General features: G+C 43.8%; 1 protein-coding gene across 2 annotated transcripts in view; it reads right to left on the bottom strand.

Moving 5' to 3' along the window:
- The window catches only part of MAP3K12 (mitogen-activated protein kinase kinase kinase 12), a 217,838-nt gene extending 191,312 nt beyond the window's left edge, over positions 1-26,526 (bottom strand). For both annotated transcript variants that reach the window (XM_082247686.1, XM_082247687.1), the window contains exon 1: positions 26,249-26,526. The gene's annotated coding sequence lies outside the window, so the exon portion shown is untranslated. The remainder of the gene's footprint in view (positions 1-26,248) is intronic.
- Between the last annotated feature and the right edge of the window lie 497 nt (positions 26,527-27,023).

The following is a 27,023-nucleotide window of genomic DNA, read 5'->3' as shown; positions in this document are numbered from 1 at the left end:
GGGCTGCCTACATTTAATCCTGAGCTGTTGTTCTGATCACCCAGGATGGGGACAGTCAGTCCATGATCCAATTCCCCGTGCTGCTGGGGCTCCCCTGCTGAACTGATACAGAAGGACTGGTGGTACCCGCTTATCGGCAGCCCTGATTACACACAAGTAAAAAAAATTTCAACTGTGCTCCTAGAAAAATAGGAGAGATTTTGGTCATATAATTAAAGCCTAAGTGCACGGCCCGGATGGCAGTGATGTGTTTTTTCAGATGTGTATGTCACTGCCTTAAACTCCTCTGCTGACCATGTCGATTGTTTAGTGTTATTCTATGTTATCTTATACTATGTTTGTTAACTGTAAGCCTCTTTGTGCCTTTTTTTTCTTGCAAAATGAATAAACATATTGAAATCTAAAGCCTAAGTGCAAAATCACAAAAAAAAAAAAAAATCAGCACCAGGGAAATGATTTACGTCAGTAGGATGTGTCCCTTGTGCTGATTCCTGTTCTGTTAGTGAAAATCTTCCTCAATCCTGACATCCCCCCCACCCTGCCACCTTAATCTTCTGGTGGGGTTGGGGTTAATACCACTATTGGACTGTCACAGGCTCTCATCAAGAGAGCTTGACTATCCCCACATTTTCCACCCAGTTCAACCATTCCTTGAGCTGTACTACAGATTTAATGGATTGGAACATGATCTATGAATGGAGGGGACGGAGCTTTCAATTATCGGCGTAGCCTCCATTCATAGATTGCATTTCATTTATAGAAACTGTAGTACCGCTTCTATGAATGCTGAAGCTGAGCAGAAAGGGTCGGCATAATCAAGGTCTCTTGATGAGAGCCAATGACAAACTGTTTGTTGTATTAAAGCCCGTTGCACCAGAGGATTACAGTGGCAGGGGCAGGGTGGGGGAGGAGTTGTGCCCCTTGTGCTGATTTTCTCTTCCTGGCTTTGGCTGCGCCTAGGCTTTAAGATTATGAAATGACGGTGTGATGAATTAATTGATTATTTTGAACATGAAGATAAGCATATTCTGTTGGAGGCATCATGCAGCCTGTTTCTATGTAGAGCTGTCATTGAACATCACAGCCCACCAACTACCACCTTGCTGGGAAAGACAAGCTGCCATCATCCCATCATTTCTCTTAGCAGACTATGCCCTCCCTTACCCTTTTGTTTCTGGTAAGAGCAGATCATTCCTTCTCCAGCAGCAGGCAGTAAAAACAAGAATAAAGGAAAACTGAAATCCCAATGTCAGTGTTGTGCATGGGTGCTGCCCAATCTTTCTGCTGCCCGAGGCATTGACCTGCAAGATCTTTGTGGCAGATATGGCCCTGATGTGTTCATCCATTAACCCCTTGAGTCTCCAGTACCGCAACGGTACAATATTTGATTTTCATCTCCAAGAAAATGTTACCATCATAACCCCATTTGCTTGCAAGAACACAGCACAAAGATAATATCTTCATGCAGTGGAAACGGCAGATTAATGCATAACAGGTTGGCGTTGCCAAGAAGACATCAGTAGCAAGCAAGCTTATTTAATTAGGGGAATTATACTGGAACATTGATCATTCTAAAACAGCATCATATCGACAAGCATGCAATGCTTCAAGAGAATCAACACTTCTATTTTGCTTTTCCTGCATTTCACAACAGCCTCACATATATCACAATGGTTTTACTGTATACAATGCAGGTAAATCTTACAACTATATAATATAATGCACGCTGTAGATCTTCTCTGAGGTCCAGCATGCAGGGCTTTTTTTCATTTTCAACATTTTATTCAAAGACCATCTTAAATTTAATTTATAGCAGATATGCATAGTCTCCTTAGAGTATGATAGCACAGAGATGAAATAAAGAAAGTTTTAAAGTAAGGGTTCTCCCCCTTAAAGTATAACTTTGCATTCACTTTAAACTATCCATTTCTACTGTACTTGTCCCAGTTTTATTCAAATTTCAGTAAATTACCTGTGTGGGATAGAAAGTCCTGTTTTGAAAGCGTTACTAAACCCAGGACTATGGGGCACTATCCCTCCAACTTACACCAGTAATGGGGCACTATTCCTCGTATAGACACCATCTATGGGGCACTATGCCTCCAACTTACACCAGTAATGGGGCACTATTCCCTGCATAGACACCATCTATGGGGCACTATCCCTCCAACTTACACCAGTAATGGGGCACTATTCCTCGTATAGACACCATCTATGGGGCACTATGCCTCCAACTTACACCAGTAATGGGGCACTATTCCCTGCATAGACACCATCTATGGGGCACTATCCCTCCAACTTACACCAGTAATGGGGCACTATTCCTCGTATAGACACCATCTATGGGGCACTATCCCTCCAACTTACACCAGTAATGGGGCACTATTCCTCGTATAGACACCATCTATGGGGCACTATCCCTCCAACTTACACCAGTAATGGGGCACTATTCCTCGTATAGACACCATCTATGGGGCACTATCCCACCAACTTACACCAGTAATGGGGCACTATTCCCTGCATAGACACCATCTATGGGGCACTATCCCTCCAACTTACACCAGTAAGGGGGCACTATTCCTCGCACAGACACCATCTATGGGGCACTAGGTTTCCAACTTACACCAGTAATGGGGCACTATTCCCTGCATAGACACCATCTATGGGGCACTATCCCTCCAACTTACACCAGTAATGGGGCACTATTCCCCGCACAGACACCATCTATGGGGCACTATCCCTCCAACTTACACCAGTAATGGGGCACTATTCCCCGCACAGACATCATCTATGGGGCACTATGTTTCCAACTTACACCAGTAATGGGGCACTATTCCCCGCATAGACACCATCTATGGGGCTCTAAGTTTCCAACTTACACCAGTAATGGGGCACTATTCCCCGCATAGACACCATCTATGGGGCACTATCCCTCCAACTTACACCAGTAATGGGGCACTATTCCCCGCACAGACACCATCTATGGGGCACTATCCCTCCAACTTACACCAGTAATGGGGCACTTTTCCCCGCACAAACGCCATCTATGGGGCACTATCCCTCCAACTTACACCAGTAATGGGGCACTATTCCCCGCACAGACACCATCTATGGGGCACTATCCCTCCAACTTACACCAGTAATGGGGCACTTTTCCCCGCACAAACACCATCTATGGGGCACTATCCCTCCAACTTACACCAGTAATGGGTTACTATTCCTCGTATAGACAACATCTATGGGGCACTATCCCTCCAACTTACACCAGTAATCGGGCACTATTCAAACCTCTAAAATCAATGATGGAACATAATTTACTGATACCAAGGATGTTTCTACTCCCACTGGCCACAGTCCAGCCCCCCTTAAGCCTGAAGGACAGTATATTGGCCCTTTGCTTAGAAAGTTTGAAGACCCCTAATATAGAGCATGGAGAGGGTTACAAAGTGATCTACCCGTGGAGTCAAATACCCTAATATGCCACATGATTTATTCTTATAATATACCTACAACTTACTAAACACACTAATGTATTGTGAGCTGTAGATATCATTTTGAGCAGGGGTTCCCTGACACCTGAAAATTATTTTATCTGGCTTCTTCCAAGTCCAGTCTTCAGCTCCCGCACATGCGTGGGAGTCATTCATCCCGGCACAATGGCCCTATGCCAGAAATGTAAACGGGCTGCGCATGCACAGCTCCATTTATATTATGTAGAGGATTGCAAAAAGCATGTAAGTTTAATTAATTTTGCAGGAAGAAACATTTCATGTCTCTTTTCCAAAAAAGAGCCTGCCTGTGGACAAAACATTAAAAAAATGTTTTTAGTTAAACTTTAAAGGAGTTGTAAAGTCTCAAGGTTTTTCACCTTAATACATTCTACACATTAAGATGAAAAACCTTCTTGGTTGAAGTTGCCCCCCAGACCCTCCCCCCCCCCCCCGTTATTCTTACCTGAACCCAGACGCTTCAGCGACGAGCACGTGCCCAGCAGCTCAATCTGCTGTCTCGGGTCCTCATTGGATAGATTGATAGCAGCAGAAGCCATTGGTTCTGTGGCTGCTAAATCAAATGCAGTGACACAGGAGCGGGGGGCAGGGCCGAGTCCCACTGTCTGTGTCAATGGACGCAGCAGCAGGACTCATGAGCGTACCCGCATTGGTGCCTCTATGGAAAGCGTCTCTCCGTGGGGGCACACGATGAAGAGGAGGAGCCAGGAGCGCCGCTGGGGCACCCCAGAAAAGGAGGATCAGGGATGCTCTGTGCAAAACCCTTTATTTTTTTTATTTATTTTTTTTACAAAAAACAAACGTTTACAATCATTTAAGTGAGGTATGTATACAAATCTACCAGATCATAATAAGTCTGAGACAGTAAACAAATAGCTGGATAATTGAAATGGAAAAAATATGACTCAACTCAGTGATCCAAAAGACACATTTGAAATACTTATTAAAAATGTAGACGCATGTCCATCCAGTTAAAACAAAAAACAAACACAAACTACCTGCCAGACTCGGTTCTCATTGATGTGATGCGGGAAAGACTTTGGGAATTGCCGCGTTTTCAGTGTGAACCCGTTAGAGTGAATCTGTAATCTTTCTAAAATGTTGTAGATCAGCTACGGTAAATGTAAACTTGATTGGATGTTTTAAAAGTGTTTCTGTTTTTAATGATACGTATCCATGGCGGCAGCTAAATTTGCATTTATGCAGAATACGCTTTTTTGTTTAACTGCTTGCTGACCGCCTCACGTAGGAGTACTGCTTGCTGACCGCCTCACGTAGGAGTACGGCGATAGAGCGACTCTCCTGCACCGGATAATGTACTTAGTTTGTATTCCGGCACTTCTGGCTAGGGGTGTAAGCGTACATGCGCACCACAGCTGTGCTGTGATTACACACAGCACTAGCCAATCAGCGGGTGCTGGCTAATGGATGTCCGCCAGCACCCTCTGATCAGCGAGAAGAGACACAGAACAGAGCTCTGCCTATGTAAACAATACAGAGTACTGTTCTGTCAGCACATCCCTTAGTAAAAACAGCACATAGTAAATACAAAAACACTGGTTAGGCACACATTTAACCCTTTGATCGCCCTAGATGTTTAACCCCTTCCCAGCCAGTCTTGTTAGTACAGTGACGGTGCATAATTTTAGAACTGATCACTGTATTAGTGTTACTGGTTCCCACAAAGTGTCAGTTAGTGTCAGATTGCCCGCCGCAATATCGCTGATATATTTTTTTTAACAAAAATATGTAACAGAATACATATTGGCCTAAAGTTATGAAGAAATTATACTTTTTGAAAACATTTTATTGCATATGTTTTAAAGCAGAACGTATAAAATATTTTTTTTTTCAAAATTGTCCTTTTTTTTGTTTATAGCACAAAAAAATTGAAAAAACCAGAGGTCAAATATGATCAAAACAAAGCTCTATTTGTGGGGGGGGGGGGAATGATATAAATTTAATTTATGTACAGCGTTGCATCACCGCACAATTGTTAGTTAAGTTAATACAGTGCCAAAGAGCAAGAAATGGCCTGGCCTGGTCATGAAGGGGGGGGGGGGGGGTGGCCATTTTTTTTTTTTTGCATTCAAATAAATAGGCTGAAAAAATAAAAAAACAAAATAAAAAAACAGATTCCTCTATCCACACAAACGAGGTGGATGGAGGAACCCCCCCTTACCGGGACATTGTATCCTGACAGCAGTACCCGCAGCTGTCAGAATACACTAACCTTAATGGATCATCAACGCATTACTAATACATGGACAAGTTAAAAAATGTTTATTTTATATTTTTTTCAGTTCTGCATTGGTGTGTGCTGCAAACAAATGATGCAGGCAGCTTTTTATCATGCTGCAGCATATTGTGACTTGCTTGTAGTATATGTTAGTGAAAGTATAACAATGTCTTTATTAAAAAAGCAAAAAAATTAACCCAGCACTACATATAAAACCACATAGCAGTGCATGCAAAAATGCAAAGCACATGATCAGTGCATGTCAAAGCATGTATTCTGGAGCAAATGAGCCCGTAATGTTGTACAAGCTGCTTGAAATGGTTGTAAAATTTAAAAAAATGATATGCAGAGGTTACCTTCACTGGATACACCATGTGGAATATCAGTGATTTCAGAGATATTGGCATTGTATCCTGGAAAAGCTGAGCTTGGCCTGGGTCCTCTGGCTCTGCTTCTATTGGTATGAGAGAGCCCAATCTGACATTTTAATTTTTGTAACCGTAAAAAAGAAAAAAAATAATAATAATGGATCTTGTTCCTTTAAAGCATTAGTAATAGCACAGTGCTTGTGCTGTGTAATTTTCCCTTTGGGGCAGTGGCGTACCTAGAGCATTTGGCACCCGGGGCGGATCTTATATCTGGCACCCCCCCCCCCCACTTTAAAATGTAAAAACACCCGCAAAAATTTGTAATGTCTCCAAGAATATTTATTGCACAAATTTCCCAGCCCCCCTATCACAGTGCCCTTTGCAGTCTGCCCCCCCCCCCCCTGTCTCTCTAATCACAGTTCCCCCTTTTGCACTCTCTGCCTCCCCTGCACAGTCCTACCTTTGGCATAGACAGATAGCTAATACTATTATCAATGTGTTTAAGTTTGAGTAAGAGATTGGAGACATGCTAAAGGAGATAGTCAGAGACTGAGGACATGATGCAAGAGATGGTAAGAGACTACGGACCTAAAACAGAAGAAATCAGATACTGAGGACATGATACAAGAGATGGTCAGAGACTGAGGACATGATACAAGAGATGGTCAGAGACTGAGGACATGATACAAGAGATGGTCAGAGACTACGGACCCAATACAAGAGAAATCCGAGACTGAGGATATGATACAAGAGATGGTCAGAGACTACGGACGGGATACTAGAGATGGTCAGAGACTGCAGACAACACACAGGAGATGGTCAGAGACTGAGGACATGATACAGGAGATGGTTGGTCAGAGACTGAGGACATGATACAAGAGATGGTCAGAGACTGAGGACATGATACAGGAGATGGTTGGTCAGAGACTGAGGACATGATACAAGAGATGGTCAGAGACTGAGGACATGATACAGGAGATGGTCAGAGATTGTGAACATATTACAAGAGATGGTCAGAGACTGAGGACATGATACAAGAGATGGTCAGACACTGAGGACATGATACAAGAGATGGTTGGTCAGAGACTGAGGACATGATCCAAGAGATGGTCAGAGACTAAGGACATGATCCAAGAGATGGTCAGAGACTGAGGACATGATCCAAGAGATGGTCAGAGACTGAGGACATGATCCAAGAGATGGTCAGAGACTGAGGACATGATACAAAAGATGGTCAGAGACTGAGGACATGATCCAAGAGATGGTCAGAGACTGAGGACATGATACAAGAGATGGTCAGAGACTGAGGACATGATACAAGAGATGGTCAGAGACTGCAGACATGATACAAAAGAAGGTCAGAGACTGCAGACATGATACAAAAGAAGGTCAGAGACTGCAGACATGATAGAAGATAGAAGAGCATTAGGGGGGTCGGAGAGCACAGGGCAAGCAGAGAGCACTGGAGGAGCTGAAGGGCGCGGAGGGGGACTGGAGAGAATTAAGAGGGGTTTGAAAAGCATTGTAGGGGGGTTGGAAGGCGCAGGGGTGGAGAGCACTGGGGGGGGGGCAGGGAAAACCAGGGGGATGGAGAGCATGGGGGGAACTGGAACTCACTGAGGGGGAGGCAGGGAGCACAGGGGGGTGGAGACCACTGGGGGAGCCAGAGAGCATAGGGGGAGATGGAAAGCACTGCGGGGAGCTGAAGAGCACTGGGGGGCTAAGGAGCGCTTTGGGGGGCAAGAGCACTGAGGGGTTAAGAGCAGGGGGAGTGTTAAGAGCAGGGGGGTGTTAAGAGCAGGGGGGTGTTTAGAGCACTGGGGGGTGTTTAGAGCAGGGGGGGTGTTTAGAGCAGGGGGGGTGTTTAGAGCAGGGGGGGTGTTTAGAGCAAGGGGGTGTTTAGAGCAAGGGGGTGTTTAGAGCAGGGGGGGTGTTTAGAGCAGGGGGGGTGTTTAGAGCAGGGGGGGGTGTTTAGAGCAGGGGGGGGGTGTTTAGAGCAGGGGGGGTGTTAAGAGCAGGGGGGGTGTTAAGAGCAGGGGGGGGTGTTAAGAGCAGGGGGAGGGGGGGCTGGAGAGCACTAGGGGGCCAGCAAGTTGTATAGGAGAGGGGATGGGACAGCTGAATATAGATGATTTGATCTTTACATATTCCTCCTGCTGCCGCTAACTGACTGCAGGAGGGAGAGGAGAATCAGCCATTCAACGGCAGCAGGAGAAATACGGAAAGATGAATCCCTCTATATCCAGCTGTCCCATCTCCTCTCCAGTCCAGACAGTCACACAGAAGGAGGCTGCTCAGTGCTCACCTTCTTCACGCCGGCCGCCGCCCCCGCGAGCAGCGCGGACTAAAGGAGGTGCAGCTCCTTCACACTGACTGATATTCCGAGCAGCCTGACACCCCCCCAGTGCGTGGCACCTGGGGCGGACCGCCCCCCCCCCCCGTTAGTACGCCACTGCTTTGGGGTTTATTTACTAAAGCTGGAGAGTGAAAAATCAGTCACACTTCTACAGAGAAATCAAGCAGCTTCCAGATTTTATTGCCAAAGCTTAATTCGACAAGCTGAGGTTAGAAGCTGATTTGTGTCTCTGCAGATGTGTGACTGATTTTGCACTCTCTAGTAGTAAATAAACCCCTTTGTGTCATCTAAAATACCTGGCTGACATTAGGAATGGGGAAAAGCAAAGCCGCTCAGGTGTGTCCACTTAACCTGGTGCTGGTAAGACCCGTCATCCGGAAGTTTTGCAAGGTTAAGGTAGAAGAACCGCACTCAGGTAGGTAGAAGCAAATCAAAGCAAAAATGGTTTATTCTTCAATTGAATAAATGAACAGACAGTGCGATGGGGAACAGATGTCCAGGTTGACGCGTTTCACGGCTCACATGGCCGCTTACTCATAACCGTTTATAACGGTTATGAGTAAGCGGCCATGTGAGCCGTGAAACGCGTCAACCTGGACATCTGTTCCCCATCGCACTGTCTGTTCATTTATTCAATTGAAGAATAAACCATTTTTGCTTTGATTTGCTTCTACCTACCTGACCTGGCTGACATTGCCTGGTGCTGCCCCCCCCCTTTGTAAACTGACCACGTTTATCATGACTGCTAAACCCTGACCCTGTGGTCAGTTTACGTGCCTCCGTCATTCACTGTCTCTCCTCTCTTCCCCTCACTGCCTGTCAGCTGGGGTCAGTGCCTCTCCTCCCCTCCTGCTGTTAAAATTACTTTGTGTACCTACAGTATCTCACAAAAGTGAGCACACCCCTCACATTTTTGTAAATATTTTATATCTTTTCATGTGACAACACTGAAGAAATTACACTTTGCTTCAAAGTAAAGTAGTGAGTGTACAGCTTGTATAACAGTGTACATTTGCTGTCCCCTCAAAATAACTCAACACACAGCCATTAATGTCTAAACCGCTGGCAACAAAAGTGAGTACACCCCTAGGTGAAAATGTCCAAATTGGTCCCAAAGTGTCAATATTTTGTGTGGCCACCATTATTTTCCAACACTGCCTTAACCCTCTAGGGCATGGAGTTCACCAGAGCTTCACAGGTTGCCACTGGAACCCTCTTTACAACCACTTTAAGTTTACTTGCTCATATTTCCGGATCTTCTCACCTCTACCTATGCATTCTTTATGTTTAGTTGAAATTGCCTACGTTAGTGTCATATTAAGTGTTAGTGTCAGATTTATTTTAAGCTGCCGATTGCTGTTTTCAGTTAGATTAGTGAACAATTTCATGTTTGCGGGACAAGCATGACAGCTGACCAAATGTCATGATCCTTGAGAGCACCATTGGCCCCTTCCCATCTGTGATTACCAGTGCTGCTATTGCTCTCATCTTCCATCCACTGTTAAGAACAAATTGGAACACTTCGCTGAGCCATGAGTTGTAGGTACAGGGTGGCGGGGGGCTTTCGGATGGTTCATCTGACCATTCTCTAATGTCAACCAACTGCCAGCCCCAATGTTCACCAGCAAATCCAAAGCCTTTGTAGATCGACTTTTTGGAGCGGTTATTTAACATGGGGTAGAGATCTCTGGATTCAAAACATGCATCCTTTTCCTCTACAGACTGTTTTTAGTCTTCTACGGACAGAAATTTATACATTGCAGAGCAGAGAACAAAACAGAGCATGGAGTAATTGATTTAGTAAAGGACCCCCACCCATGCTGAAGAGCTTACATGGGAAGCTTGCTGGTGTAACCTCATCATTCAGGGAGTCTCTCTCCTCCCGCCCACTCTAAGCTCTTCTAGGCTTTCATATTATCTGTCACTTAATGTTTTCTTACTAATAATCAATAAACATTGATCCAAGCCTGTGAGTGCTCAGCATTTCTACCCTTAGCCACATAAATACACATAAATTATTATCTCCACGGAGGCCAAAATTCTAGAGATCTGCACACTCCAAGTCTTTGTAAAAATAAATACAATACTAGACACAGCGTCATCATTTTGCATCAACACTAAAAACATTACTCAGCCGGCACTGGCAAACAAGATATACTATATACTATATATATATATATATATATATATATATATATATATATATATATATATATATTCTGATTTCTTCATGTCTTAAAGTGGTTGTAAACCCTTGCATACTGTACTATACCTTGTGACGGGACCATCCTCAGGTGATACGCAGTTCAACCCAGTGGGTCAGAGCCGCTGTACCAACTATGTGAACTATGCAAAGTTAGTAACGCGATCTCCCCCACTGATCAGTTGTGTTCTGAAAGTGGGATGCCCCCCCCCCCCCGCCAGAACATTACTATCAGCGCTCCCTGCCATTGGCTGAGACCTCTGATCAGGGGTCAGTCAGCTGCTGGTTTTCCAGCATGCACATCCAACAGAACGAAATACACACAAGCCGAATGTCGGACGTTGCTTTTTTTATTTATTTATTTTTTAAATGGAAAATGTCTCCCGACATTCGATCCATGTGTACCCGGCTTTAGTTATACCTGTAAAAAAATACAATTTATAAACCAGCGCTTAGATGGGACCTCCCAAAATCTAAGCACATAGCAGCTAGCACAATATGTAGGCCATACAAATAAATCATATAGTAAGAAAAAAAAAATGCAGTGCTAACTCTTTAACCACTTTTTGCCCGCACTATAGCCAGCTACAGCACGAGCTTCCAGTGCCGGGAGGGCCTCTATAGACGTCCTCCCATGATCGCGCTGCTCGTGCGCCACAGGTGCCCTCTGTGATCATTGAGTCCTTCGGAGAAAGGAAGAAAGCCAGTAACCAGCTTCTGTTACAGGGACAGTCCCAATCTATGCCCATCAATCAGTGCGGTCAACCAGTGCCACCTATGAGTGCTGCCAATCAGTGACACCTATCAATGCCCACCAGTGCTGCCAAACAGTGCCCATCATTGCCACCTATCAGTGCCACCTACCATTGCCTATTAGTGCCGCCTATCAGTGCCTCCTATCAGTGCCCCCTCATCAGTGCCCCCTCACCAGTGCAGCTTCATCAGTGCCCATCCGTGACACATATCAGTGACGTCTCATCAGTGCCCATTAGTGCAGCCTATCAGTGCAGCTTCATCAGCGCACATCAGTGAAGGAGAAAAATTACCTATTTGCAAAATTTTATAACAAACTATGAAAGAAAAAAATCTTTTTTTTCTAAATTTTCGGTCTTTTTTTGTTTCTTTAGCAAAAAATTAAAAACCCAGAGATGATTAAATATTACCAAAATAAAGCTCTATTTGTGTGAAAAAAAATGATAAAAGTTTTGTTTGGGTACAGTGTTGCATGACCACTCAATTGTCATTCAAAAGGCGACAGCGCTGAAAGCTGAAACTTGGCGTGAGCGGGAAGGGGGTATAAGTAAGCAAGTGAAACATGTGAAATTAAAGTCTCTCAAAATGTGAAATCCCAAAAAGTGGATGCAGTTAATCCAAAAAGATAGGCATAGGCTGTGTGATGAAAGGATATACAGAAGAATCCTTCACCAACACTCGAATTATGCAGCCTCTTACCAAAAAGATTTGGCTACCTCTCATGCAGCCAAACGGTGCAGTTAAACGCTTCAGGCAAGACTGAGCTAAAACTCTCCAAAGGCACCACTTCAGGATCCAACACGCTCACAGTCCTCTCCAGAATGTTATAAATATTATTTTTTTTTTACATATAATTTATACCTGTTTATCTGCAGTCTTCGCTTCTCTACGTCCTGAATTTATAAGCTTGTCTAAGAGTTCAGAAAAAAAAGGGGGCAGAGAGCTGAAGTTACACTCTGCAGAGCTCAGTAAGGAGCGCTCTGAGAACTGATTGGATGAAAGAGACACGCTCCCCTTCATACAGAACACAGGAACAGAGCTAAAGCTGTCAATCTGCTGGAGGTCCCTCCCCTGTCACCATTTTTCTGTTGGTGTCAGGCAGTGTTAGATTCGTCAACGAAAACGTTTTCGTCAAAATTTTCCTCAGCTGCATTTTTACAGTGACGAAAACGAAACGAAAAGTACACCACATTTTCGTCCACTGACGAAAACTATGACAAAAATCAATTCTGTTTTCATTACTAAATGTGAACAAAATCAAAATGTGAGGCAGGTATGTTTACCCTCGTGAACTAATTTCCAGTTTCCACAGAGCACTGCCTGCTTCTGCTCCCAGCAAGCAAACGACTGTGCAGCCAGCATTACAGGCCTCTGAGTCCTCAGACAACTGTCCACAGCAGCACTGTGCATTACAGTCCTCCAGAGTCCCGATGAGAGTCCCACTCCGGAGTCACGACGACGACCGTCCAGAGCAGAGAGCACCCATTGTGAGAGTGTACATTACAATTACAGGCCCGAGGCCTCCTCTCAGGCCACTGTCCATCCAGAGCACCGTGTGTGAATTTTGGGCCTCCTCTGACCACTGGCATCCAGGGCACTGTGCATTACAGGCCATCCCAAAGACCTGAAACCACCATCCAGCACTGTGTAGCATTACAGGCCTCCTCAGACCACCATCCAGAGCACTGTATAGCATTACAGCCACCATTCGGAGCACTATGCAGCATTACAGGCCTCCTCAGAGTCAGACTACCATAAAGAGCAATGTGTAGCATTGCCGACACCGTCCAGAGCACTGTGAAGCATTACAGGCCTTCTCAGACCACTGTCCAAAAAAATTGTGTACATTAAAGGCCTCCTCAGACCACCATCCAGAGCACTGTGTGCAATGCATTACAGGCCTCCACTTCAGACTATCCATGTCCAGAGCAATGTTCCCTTTAAGCTGCGTGCATGCGCGGCTGCGCAGTCTAATTGACGGTCCGGCGCAGCACAAGTTGAGACCGCGCAGCCGCGTGAAGACGGTGAAGGTAGTGAGCAGTGCGCCCCGAGAGCTCGCCCATTGTGTGACAATAGCGAATGAAAATTTGCTATTGTCACACGGATCCTCCTCCTGGCCAATCAGGGAGCCTGATTGGCCGAAAGGAAAACCACCCCATGCCATTGGCCAAGGTCCGAGGAGGAGGCGGGAGGAGTGAGGAGACGCGGGGACTGAAGAGAAGCTGCCGTGAGGTAAGTGTACGGGTCGCATGGGGGGGGGGGGTCTCGCGGGGGGAAACGCTGGCATCTCTGCATTGATTGGGGGCAATGCTGTGGGCACTCTGCATTGATTGGGGGCAATGTTGTGGGCACTCTGCATTGATTGGGGGCAATGCTGTGGGCACTCTGAATTGATTTGGGGCAATGCTGTGGGCACTCTGAATTGATTGGGGGAAATGCTGTGGGCACTCTGAATTGATTGGGGGCAATGCTGTGGGCACTCTGCATTGATTGGGGGCAATGCTGTGGGCACTCTGAATTGATTGGGGGAAATGCTGTGGGCACTCTGAATTGATTGGGGGCAATGCTGTGGGCACTCTGCAATTGATTGGGGGCAATGCTGTGGGCACTCTGCAATTGATTGGGGGCAATGCTGTGGGCACTCTGCAATTGATTGGGGGCAATGCTGTGGGCAGCACTCTGCATTGATTGGGGGCAATGCTGTGGGCAGCACTCTGCATTGATTGGGGGCAATGCTGTGTGCAGCACTCTGCATTGATTGGGGGCAATGCTGTGGGCAGCACTCTGCATTGATTGGGGGCAATGCTGTGGGCACTCTGCAATTGATTGGGGGCAATGTTGTGGGCACTCTACATTGATTGGGGGCATTGCTGTGGCACTCTGCATTGATAGGGGGCAATGCTGTGGGCACTCTGCAATTGATTGGGGGCAATGCTGTGGGCACTCTGCATTGACGCCCCCCCTCCCCCCCCCCCCCCCCCCCATTGCTCAGTCTAAAGGTTTGCGCTCAGACTATCCATGTCCAGAGCACTGTGTGCATTACAGGCCTCCTCAGACCGTCCAGAGTGCCTAAATCTGTATCTGTGAGTTTGTTCAAACCTTAATACCATAAATAACGTGATATTAGATTTTTTTTTTTTTACTCCAGGAGTAAATAAGGAGTTTGGAAATTCTATAGAAATACTTAAATAATGCATTACAATTTAACTAAACACATTTGATTTTAGTTGACTATAATTATTTTATTAGACTAAACTGTACTGGAGATTTTAGTCAACTAAAATTTGACTAAAACTAAAACAATTGCAGATAACTAAAATGGGACTAAAACTAAAATGGCATTTTAGTCAAAAGACTATAACTCGATGCCAAAATTAACACTGGTATCAGGAAAACTTTCCAGAAGTGATTCATGCTGATAGCAGAGGAATGAAGCAGCAGACAGAAATGGCACTTAGTGCTCTGGATTGAGACATGTACACTCTATAGAGGGATATGCTTTGTGTTTATTTAGAGGTTTAGAACCACTTTAACATTTTTATTTAAAGGATAAAATAAACTCTAATGATCTATGCAAACTCTGAGTTGATTAAATAAAGAAATTCTGCCATTTCTGACCTTTTTGAAGTACAGTAATAGGGAATCCAAACCTTTCTCTAGCTTTTTCTGTTCTAGGATAATGACTAGGAAGTATATAAATCAGGCACTGCCAGGAAAGTAGCATTTTCAGGAGGAGGTTAGCAGGGGCAGGCCTTATATTTCTCCCATCACAGGTGTATCTGAAGGCAGTGCAAAGAATGATAATGATGGACATGGTACAGAAAATAGATTACAGTTCCATGTTCACCAGTTATGGGATTTCTGATTAGTTACCGTACTTTACTATGTTGAAACGTCAAGCTTTGCAGGTGACAACTGAGCTGCAAATTGTTCAATGACCGAGTGATTACTAGTGGGTGGAAGAGAGTGGAAAACTGACTTTGCCATTAAAATAAATCTTCCAGCATGCTGGACACAAATTCCACATACTGCACAAACCATGTATTCAGAAAAGTAACATTAGGAAGAATAAACATCAGATGTGCTCAGCAATAGTTGGCAAACAGGGAGCTCAGCGGATCTTAAATCTTTTATTTCCATCCCAATGAAAGATCTGCCTGTGTATGGTCACATTAAACTGGTATTAAATCCAAACAGCAAATATTTAAAATTTTACATATATATAGATATATATATATATATAGATATATATATAGATATATATATACATAATTAATTTGTGTAAAACTTTTATTCCTATATAACCAAAGCTCTTGCTTTAATTTCTTATAAAGCATAAGCCTAGGTTCATACGCGGGAACGCATGTAAATCGCACATGTTTCCCCACCCACAGCCAAAATACCCTGCTGTTTAGCAGATGTGCAGGGGGGCACTAGTTCTTAATGGCACCTCAACACATCAGAAAATGCAGCGTGTTTTTAGATGCACAAAACCGCATGGTGCTGCAGCTGCGTTTTAGGAGAAGGACCAGGGACTTTATCCTTGGGTTTTCTGTAGGTACAGCAGCCCATTCAAATGAATGGGCTGCTGTGCCTCTGAAAATGCACCCACACAAAAACGTGTAGATGTAAACCTAGCATTAGTTGGAGTTTGGCTTCAATTTGCTGGTGTATTTATATCTACTAGTCCATCTAACACTCCCCTCCTCCCAGACTGACACTGCTGTGCCCCCTGTGCTCCTTCATCCAGAGTGTAAAGCCTCATGCACACGGGACCTTTTGCCCCCTCTGCTAAAATCCTGTGCGCCTGGCAGTAGCATTTAGGCAGAAGAAAAAACGCTTGTAAAAGTGTGTACCGCGTTTATGCGCATTTTACAGGCGTAAAATGTTTGGGCGCTAATTTATTTGATTAGCCAGAATAACAATTTATTTAAATTAAGTAATGCTCAAGCACTAAACATGCCTAGAGGTAAAGTGGAACTTCACTCTCTCAATCAACATTGATTTGTAATACTCATGCGGGTAGCATTAGTAACTAGATAAGAAAGCATATCTTATTTACTTGTTTTAAACTTTTTTTTGCCTTTTTACAATTACTTCTATCTTTCCATGCCTAGGCAAATGATATGAGGTATCCCAGGAGTCTTCAGGAGGGAAGGAATTGATGGATGAGCTAAGCACACCCTCCTGCCTATATGCATGAGCTAAGGGCAGATGGATTCCAGGAAGTAAATGGTACATAAATCATCTCTCCTTACTGAAGATGGCTGCAGCCAGAAATGATAGAGGGATGTTTTTCAAAGTGATTTCTCATCAAAATAAAGCATGGAGACATAGATGGATGGCTGAGTTTGATTTGAATAACAAAAATGAAGTAAATTGTGTTTTTGGTCTGCGGTGTTCAGATAAAGCGTAGTTCCGCTTTAATGAGCATTTGAACACATTTACATTTGTTTAAAAGTGGAAAGCGTTTTTTTTTTTTTTTTTGCCAAAACTCTGCTGCTTCTGAAAGCACTAGCAGTTTATTTTCCCCCCTGCCACCAAACTCCTCCAAAAGCCTATGTGTGCATATGGGCTAACATGTTGGGGTGTTTAGAGGCAGGAAAAAAATGCCAGATGCCTCTAGGAATAGCTGAAAACACGTTCAGTGGGCGTGAGGCCTAATACAAGAGTTGTGCTACTGGCCAGATCACCAGGTGAACACAGAGGGGGAAAAAATAAAACTAATGCAGCCACCACATGGAAGGATTGGTAAGATGCAAAATATTACATTTTTGGTTTTGGGTTTCATACCCTTTTTCACAAGGGCATTCCATCAGTCCGTTTTTGACTTGTAATTAGACCAATCACAAATGGACTGCAATGTATCCCTATAGAATAGGGATATAGGAATATAGGGATTATATGGGTCACTTTTTCCCTCATGATCAATGAATAACAAAAAAACAGCAGAGTCGGAACAGACATGGATGTCACATGTATGGCATCTGTTTTCCTTTTGATCTGACTCAGTAGAGGATCCTGTTAAGAATCCCCTGCTGAGACAAACTGGAGGCACCCGTATGAAAGGGGCCTTAGGGAACAAATAAACAAGCTGTGCCATGGAATTAGCATTTGACATGTAACAATAAAACAAGGAAATGCATTTTACCAATTTCCATAAAAAGTCACCCCATTGGAGCTGCCATATTGAAAATTAGTGTGCAGCTCTTATTATGTACAGAGTGCAATGCTAGTGGACAGGCTACACACCACTTCTGTACACCTGACAGTCTGTTCTCTACAGGAGTTGGACCTGCTCTACAACACCATGATCTAGTCCCAGAAACCTGCTCTACAACACCACGATCTAGTCCAAGAAACCTGCTCTACAACCCCATGACCTAGTCCCAGAAACCTGCTCTACAAAACCATGATCTACTCCCAGAAACCTGATCTACAACACCATGATCTAGTCCAAGAAACCTGTTCTACAACACCATGATCTGGTCCAAGAAACCTGCTCTACAACACCACGATCTAGTCCAAGAAACCTGTTCTACAACATCGTGATCTGGTCCAAGAAACCTGTTCTACAACACCATGATCTGGTCCAAGAAACCTGTTCTACAACACCATGATTTAGCCCCAGAAACCTGCTCTAGAACACCATGATCTAGTCCCAGAAACCTGCTCTACAACACCATGATCTAGTCCCAGAAACCTGCTCTACAACACCATGATCTAGTCCCAGAAACCTGCTCTACAACCCCATGATCTAGTCCCAGAAACCTGCTCTACAACACCATGATCTAGTCCCAGAAACCTGTGCTACAACACCATGATCTAGTCCAAGAAACCTGTTCTACAACACCATGATCTAGTCCCAGAAACCCGTTCTACAACACCATGATCTAGTCCCAGAAATCTGTTCTACAACGCCAAGATATAGTCTCAGAAACCTGCTCTACAACACCACGATCTAGTACAAGAAACCTTCTCTACAACACCACGATCTAGTCCCAAAAATCTGTTCTACAACGCCAAGATATAGTCTCAGAAACCTGTTCTACAACACCATGATCTAATCCCAGAAACCTGCTCTACAACACCATGATCTAGTCCCAGAAACCTGCTATACAACACCATGATCTAGTCCCAGAAACCTGCTCTACAGCACCATGATCTAGTCCCAGAAACCTGCTCTACAACAGCATGATCTAGTCCCAGAAACCTGCTCTACAACACCATGATCTAGTCCCAGAAACCTGCTCTACAGCACCATGATCTAGTCCCAGAAACCTGTTCTACAACACCATGATCTAGTCCCAGAAACCTGTTCTACAACACCATGATCTGGTCCAAGAAACCGGTTCTATAACACCATGATCTAGTCCCAGAAACCTATTCTACAACACCATGATCTAGTCCCAGAAACCTGTTCTACAACACCATGATCTAGTCCCAGAAACCTGCTCTACAACACCATGATCTAGTCCCAGAAACCTGCTCTACAACATCATGATCTACTCTCAGAAACCTGCTCTAAAACACCATGATCTAGTCCCAGAAACCTGCTCTACAACCCCATGATCTTGTCCCAGAAACCTGCTCTACAACACCATGATCTAGTCCCAGAAACCTGTGCTACAACACCACGATCTAGTACAAGAAACCTGCTCTACATCACCATGATTTAGTCCAAGAAACCTGTTCTACAACACCATGATCTAGTCCCAGAAATCTGTTCTACAACGCCAAGATATAGTCTCAGAAACCTGCTCTACAATACCACGATCTAGTCCCAGAAATCTGTTCTACAACGCCAAGATATAGTCTCAGAAACCTGCTCTACAACCCCATGATCTGGTCCAAGAAACCTGTTCTACAACACCATGATCTAGTCCCAGAAACCTATTCTACAACACCATGATCTAGTCCCAGAAACCTGTTCTACAACACCATGATCTAGTCCCAGAAACCTGCTCTACAACACCATGATCTAGTCCCAGAAACCTGCTCTACAACATCATGATCTACTCTCAGAAACCTGCTCTAAAACACCATGATCTAGTCCCAGAAACCTGCTCTACAACCCCATGATCTTGTCCCAGAAACCTGCTCTACAACACCATGATCTAGTCCCAGAAACCTGTGCTACAACACCACGATCTAGTACAAGAAACCTGCTCTACATCACCATGATTTAGTCCAAGAAACCTGTTCTACAACACCATGATCTAGTCCCAGAAATCTGTTCTACAACGCCAAGATATAGTCTCAGAAACCTGCTCTACAATACCACGATCTAGTCCCAGAAATCTGTTCTACAACGCCAAGATATAGTCTCAGAAACCTGCTCTACAACCCCATGATCTGGTCCAAGAAACCTGTTCTACAACACCATGATCTAGTTCCAGAAACCTATTCTACAACACCATGATCTAGTCCCAGAAACCTGCTCTACAACGCCAAGATATAGTCTCAGAAACCTGCTCTACAACACCATGATCTGGTCCAAGAAACCTGTTCTACAACACCATGATCTAGTTCCAGAAACCTATTCTACAACACCATGATCTAGTCCCAGAAACCTGTTCTACAACACCATGATCTAGTCCCAGAAACCTGCTCTACAACACCATGATCTAGTCCCAGAAACCTGCTCTACAACACCATGATCTGGTCCAAGAAACCTGTTCTACAACCCCATGATCTAGTCCCAGAAACCTGCTCTACAACACCATGATCTAGTCCCAGAAACCTGCTCTACAACACCATGATCTAGCCCCAGAAACCTGCTCTACAACACCATGATCTAGTCCCAGAAACCTGCTCAACAACACCATGATCTAGTCCCAGAAACCTGCTCAACAACACCATGATCTAGTCCCAGAAACCTGCTCTACAACCCCATAATCTAGTCCCAGAAATCTGCTCTACAACACCATGATCTAGTCCCAGAAACCTGCTCAACAACACCATGATCTAGTCCCAGAAACCTGTGCTACAACACCATGATCTAGTCCCAGAAACCTGCTCTACAACACCATGATCTGGTCCAAGAAACCTGTTCTACAACCCCATGATCTAGTCCCAGAAACCTGCTCTACAACACCATGATCTGGTCCAAGAAACCTGTTCTACAACACCATGATCTAGCCCCAGAAACCTGTACTACAACACTATGATCTGGTCCAAGAAACCTGTTCTACAACACCATGATCTAGTCCCAGAAACCTGCTCTACAACACCATGATCTAGTCCCAGAAACCTGCTCTACAACACCATGATCTAGTCCCAGAAACCTGCTCTACAACACCATGATCTGGTCCAAGAAACCTGTTCTACAACCCCATGATCTAGTCCCAGAAACCTATTCTACAACACCATGATCTAGTCCCAGAAACCTGCTCTACAACACCATGATCTGGTCCAAGAAACCTGTTCTACAACCCCATGATCTAGTCCCAGAAACCTGCTCTACAACACCATGATCTGGTCCAAGAAACCTGTTCTACAACACCATGATCTAGCCCCAGAAACCTGTACTACAACACTATGATCTGGTCCAAGAAACCTGTTCTACAACACCATGATCTAGTCCCAGAAACCTGCTCTACAACCCCATGATCTAGTCCTAGAAACCTGTGCTACAACACCATGATCTGGTCCAAGAAACCTGTTCTACAACACCATGATCTAGTCCTAGAAACCTGTTCTACAACACCATAATCTAGTCCCAGAAATCTGCTCTACAACACCATGATCTAGTCCTAGAAACCTGTTCTACAACACCATAATCTAGTCCCAGAAACCTGCTCTACAACACCATGATCTGGTCCAAGAAACCTGCTCTACAACCCCATAATCTAGTCCCAGAAATCTGCTCTACAACACCATGATCTGGTCCCAGAAACCTGCTCAACAACACCATGATCTAGTCCCAGAAATCTGCTCTACAACACCATGATCTGGTCCCAGAAACCTGCTCTACAACACCATGATCTAGTCCCAGAAACCTGCTCTACAACATCATGATCTAGTCCTAGAAACCTGCTCTACAACCCCATAATCTAGTCCCAGAAATCTGCTCTACAACACCATGATCTAGTCCCAGAAATCTTTTCTACAACACTAGGAGCTAGTCTCAGAAGGCAGACTTGTACAGGGGGCACTGATCAAGCTATGTACAAATACAACAACATCACACACATCATTGCTTTCAAAATTAAAACAAATAATGAATGAAGAAAAGCAGCAATGACCTATGTAAATTGTAAAAAACAAAAAACACAACTGATTGTTTTAACAAACACATGCGTAAAGCCGAAAGCATATGAACAATGAGAATGATGCAACCACAGCATATTGATATAGATTTCCGCTGAGACCTCATATATACATCATTCTACAAATATTTCATTCAATAAGACCCTTCACAAGACATCGGTGATTTACACAACGCCGTTAGCGATAGCAACCAATCAAAATTCAGGTAGCTGTAGTCAGAACAGCAAGAGAAATACAGCTGATTGATATAAATTATTGACAAAGTTTATGCAAACCTAGTCACTAAAATGTTATATAAATCTTTACCATAATAAATGAATATGATGATCATAGTATATAAAGTCATCCTGCCACAAAGGTCCATTGTCCAAGCACTTGGCTAGGTTCACACTTATGCAAGTTGCAGTTGATGCATTTTCCCGCGTTTTTTGACATGCGTTTTTGATGCTTTTTGCCTTTTTTGGAGATTTCTGTTGTCATGCAGGGGAAATCAGCAAAACTGCAGCAGAAATGCATTCAAAAAAGCAACCTGCTGCTGGCAAAAAGGTCCCTGACCCTTTACAAAAAACGCACAGATGTGAACATGACCCATATGAAATCATGGTAAATGGATTATAGTGTGTTTCTGCAAAACTGAAAATGCACTGAAAATCTCATAGGTGTGAATCAGGCCTTAGGGCGGCCATACACAATATAATTTGATTGTACAATTCACTTTAAAGTTACCAAAACTATGTAATATTAGGACAAACCTACACAATCCAAACAATTGTTATCCAATCGTACAGGTGTTTACATTACGTAAATTTTGTTAGAGCCAAAGGAGTTTGTAAAATCAGATTGCATAGTGTATGGTAAGTTCACTCAGGTGACCAGGGGCAATAAAAACAGGTGGTTGATCTGTGTTTTTACCACCCCAAACTGACTACGTACAAGTGGACATGGCTGCTGCTCAGTTCTGTTTATGATGCTTCATAGTAGTGATCGACATATCAGTTTTTCGTTACCGAAAGGCTTCTTTCACACGGCCGCTCCTTTTTTGTCGTCCGTTCAGTCACTTTTTTTTTTTTTTTACGGGCACGGATGACACTTGTGTCATCCGGTCCGTATGTCCGCATATCATCCCATCCGTTTGCGGATGATATACGGACATAATGTATGTCTATGGAATTGCGGATGTCAGCGGATGACACCGCTGACATCCGATTTTGCGTCCTTTCCGTTTTTTAAACGGAAGAAAAAATAGGGTTCTGTTCCATTCCAAAGAACAGAACTGAAAGGATGCAAATCAGATGTCAGCGGATGGTCATCCGCTGACATCCGCAATCCCATTGACATGCATTATGTCCGTATATCACCCGCAAACGGATGGGGTGATATACGGACATACAGAACGCCTGTGTGAAAGAGGCCATACTGATATTTTGGTCAATGCATTTCGGTATTGGCCGATATTTTTGTACATTTAAAAAAAATAATTTTTTTTCTTTCACAGGTACTCTTGTGGAGGGATCTGGGGGTCTAAAAGACCCCAAACCCCTCCTCTGCATTTAAAAGCATTCAGAACGCCAAGTTTAGCTGTTTTAAATGCCGTCATTTTTTTTAATCTGGCGCAGAGTACCCGGAAGTGAGGTCATGACATCACTTCCGGGTTTTTGCATGGAGACCCGATCAGAGCCGAATGTGGCTTTGATCGGGTCTTCGTCTGCCGTGCAGGCTGGTTGCCTGGGTCTCAGGGTTGAATGGGAGACCCGGATGAGCTGCGGAAGGCGGCAGGAGGGGAGGGGGCACCCCTCCCACTCCTTGTAATGACAGACGAGCGGCTTCTCAGCCCCATCGGTTGTTATTACAAGACAGCCGACTGTCGGCTATGGATGCCAGTACCGGGGTGATGCCTCTAGCTACAGGCATCACTCCAGTACAAGCACTTTCCCGAAATATCGGCAATATCGGTCACCTTGGTGGGGAATATCGGGGAAAGTGCAGATCGGCCCTCAATACATTATTTGATCCCTACTTCACAGTGCAATTTTAATTAAGCAGGTCGAGCTTAATAGGTAACACCACCTGTCAAATTCCCCCACTTATGTCAATGGACCTGCACTGTAACCGAGGGCCAAATGCGATTATGGCAGTTTCAGCAATGTAGTTCAAATTAAAATCCCCCTTGGGGTTGAAATAAATAGTTGGCATTCTGGAGGTGGTATTTTCACCTTCTAAACCGCAATCCCCTATGAAAAAGCAATCTACCCCAAATCACTTTTCAGAGGGGTGGTAGAGCCTGCCCCCTATGGGAATGAGCCCATACAGCGACAATGACATGTACCTGTCTCTTCATTTTTTCCTGTGTTGCCACATTGGCCTCTAGTGGAGACTACAAGTTTCAACACACATTACCCAGGCATGCTGGGAAGTGCCATGCAACAATGTTTGGTGCACATATAGACAGGAAGGCACCCCAGGAAATCAGCAGCAATGGACTAAACAAAGGTCAAAGGTGTAATTTATTTAGACATAAATGTCAGTTGTTTATGATACACAGTGCTTTAGCAAAGTTAAGTGTCATTCAGTGGGGGTTTAAATTAAGCAGAATGAAACGCAGAATAAACATTTATTATATTGCAGCTTAGGCTAGGTTCAATCTGTGCGGGTGCAGAAACGTGTGTAAATCCCATGTGTTCCCGTACCCACATGCCGCTGCAAACAAAATGCGCTGCTTTAAAAGAAACGCGAGGGGGTGCTGTTAACTCTTAATAGCACTGCAGTATTTTACATTTTGGTTTTGGGTTTAATACGGCTTTATGTACCAAACCTATTTGTTTACAAATATGGCAGCATGTGATAAAATCCACCCTATCATAACCATAATCACAAGTCAAAACCCCACCCATGTCCTATACATACATGAATATATACATGAACACAATGGACAAATGCATATACACATAGATGAACACATATGGACAAATGCATATACACATAGATGAACACATATGGACAAATGCATATACACATACATGAACACATATGGACAAATGCATATACACATACATGAACACATATGGGCATATGCATATACACATACATGAACACATATGGACAAATGCATATACACATACATGAACACATATGCATATACATATACATGAACACAATGGACAAATGCATATACACATACATGAACACATATGGACATATGCATATACACATACATGAACACATATGGACAAATGCATATACACAACACATACATGAACACATATGGACAAATGCATATACACAACATATACATGAACACATATGGACATATGCATATACATATACATGAACACATATGGACATATGCATATACACATACATGAGCACATATGGACATATGCATATACATGAACACATATGGACATATGCATATACACATACATGAACACATATGGACATATGCATATACATATACATGAACACATATGGACAAATGCATATACATATACATGAACACAATGGACAAATGCATATACACATACATGAACACATATGGACAAATGCATATACACATACATGAACACATATGGACATATGCATATACACATACATGAACACGCCAGTGACATTCAGTCCATTGAACCCAAACGTGCACACTCTCACACACACACACACACACACACACACACACCCCTATGTGGTCCAAACAGCTATGTGTAGTCACAATCCAACACCACACCCCCTTGTTTAAGAATGAGCCTCTAGTGCCCCTTCATGGCCAAATCTGGAATGACAGCCTCCAAGTAAAAAAAGACCCCATGGAGGACAATTCTGTGCCATTTAAAGAGTTAATGAGGGGTGCAGAGCCAGAAGTTGTACTTCTTCTAACTCTGCGCTGTTTACAGGATTGATGATGAAGCTGTACAAGCTATGGCTGACTGTCTGATGTTTCTTATGGATTTATCCAGTAGTATTTTCACATGATGGGATTGTTACATTTTAAACCCAGGCATCATACAAGAAATCTAACAGATCTCCCCCTCTCTGCAGCTGTGCATTAACCTTCACCCATCTGTCATCCAACCCAGCCTGCTGTTATCCTTCCATTTTGCTGCATCCCTCTGAGTCCATCTTGCTGTCTCCTCTACCTCTGTACCTGATGTGTGATCAGCCATCAGCAGAATATCTGTACATGGGGATGATTGGGCATATTTATGTGCCATTGCCTTATCTGCAGAATGCATGCAATCAGATCTATTCTATGAAGGTCAGTACTCAGTAGCAGGTTAGCATTGACAATCCATATCTTAGAAATAATGTGGCTGGATTTCTATTTTCAATCAGAAAATCCTACACAGTCCTGTTTGGAGGAAGGAAAGGCCTATAGCTGCACATAACCTGGCCAGGCACACAATGCAGACTGTGACTGTACATCATCATCATCCAGGAGATGGATGGATGGATGGATCCCACCATGGCAGCACACAGGTAGAAGGAGCCATAGACAAGCTGTAGACATGGATGAGGATCAGAGGAGGATGGATCACCCTGCAGCTCATCTCTTCTTACCTTTAATCACAGCGATGGCTCTGGCTGTGTGCAGTCCGTCTTACACAATAGTCAGGAGTCTGTTCTCCCCGGGGCCTCCTCCTGTCACTGCCTCTGCATAGTCCCCATCTGGATGATTGGAGGGGGATGGGGATGGTGGGACCCGTTATTTCTCCCCCTTGGAAGGACTGATGCTTGCTCTTCTCCAATGCTTTTTTTTGGGGAGGGGGGTGGGGAGGTGGGTGGATGGAGGAGGATGAAGAGAGATATAGAGGGAGGAGGAGGACCATACATCAGGATCCTCCTATCTCTCATTGCATCCCTACGGAGGTCAGACACGCCCGGAGCTCAGCACCAACACACACATAGGAAGAGACAGAGTATTAACCCTGATCAGCACCAAGGACAGCACCGATCTCCTACACCGACCATCATCCTCTACTCTGCCTCATTCACATAATCCGCTATCTACTACATGGAACATACAATACATGGAACATACACTAAATGTAACATATACAAAATGTAACATACACTAAATGGAACATACAATAAATGGAACACACACTAAATGAAACATACAATAAATGAAACATACAATACATGAAACATACAATAAATGGAACATACACTAAATGGAACATACACTAAATGGAACATACAATAAATGGAACATACAATAAATGGAACATATACTAAATGGAAAATATACTAAATGGAACATACAATAAATGGAACATACACTAAATGGAACATACACTAAATGGAACATACACTAAATGGAACATACACTAAA

Source organism: Pelophylax lessonae (assembly GCF_965119305.1).
Source record: "Pelophylax lessonae genome assembly, chromosome: 2".
Classification (NCBI taxonomy): domain Eukaryota; kingdom Metazoa; phylum Chordata; class Amphibia; order Anura; family Ranidae; genus Pelophylax; species Pelophylax lessonae.
The sequence above is the reverse complement of the archived record's forward strand: the minus strand, read 5'-3'. Positions and strand labels throughout refer to the sequence as shown.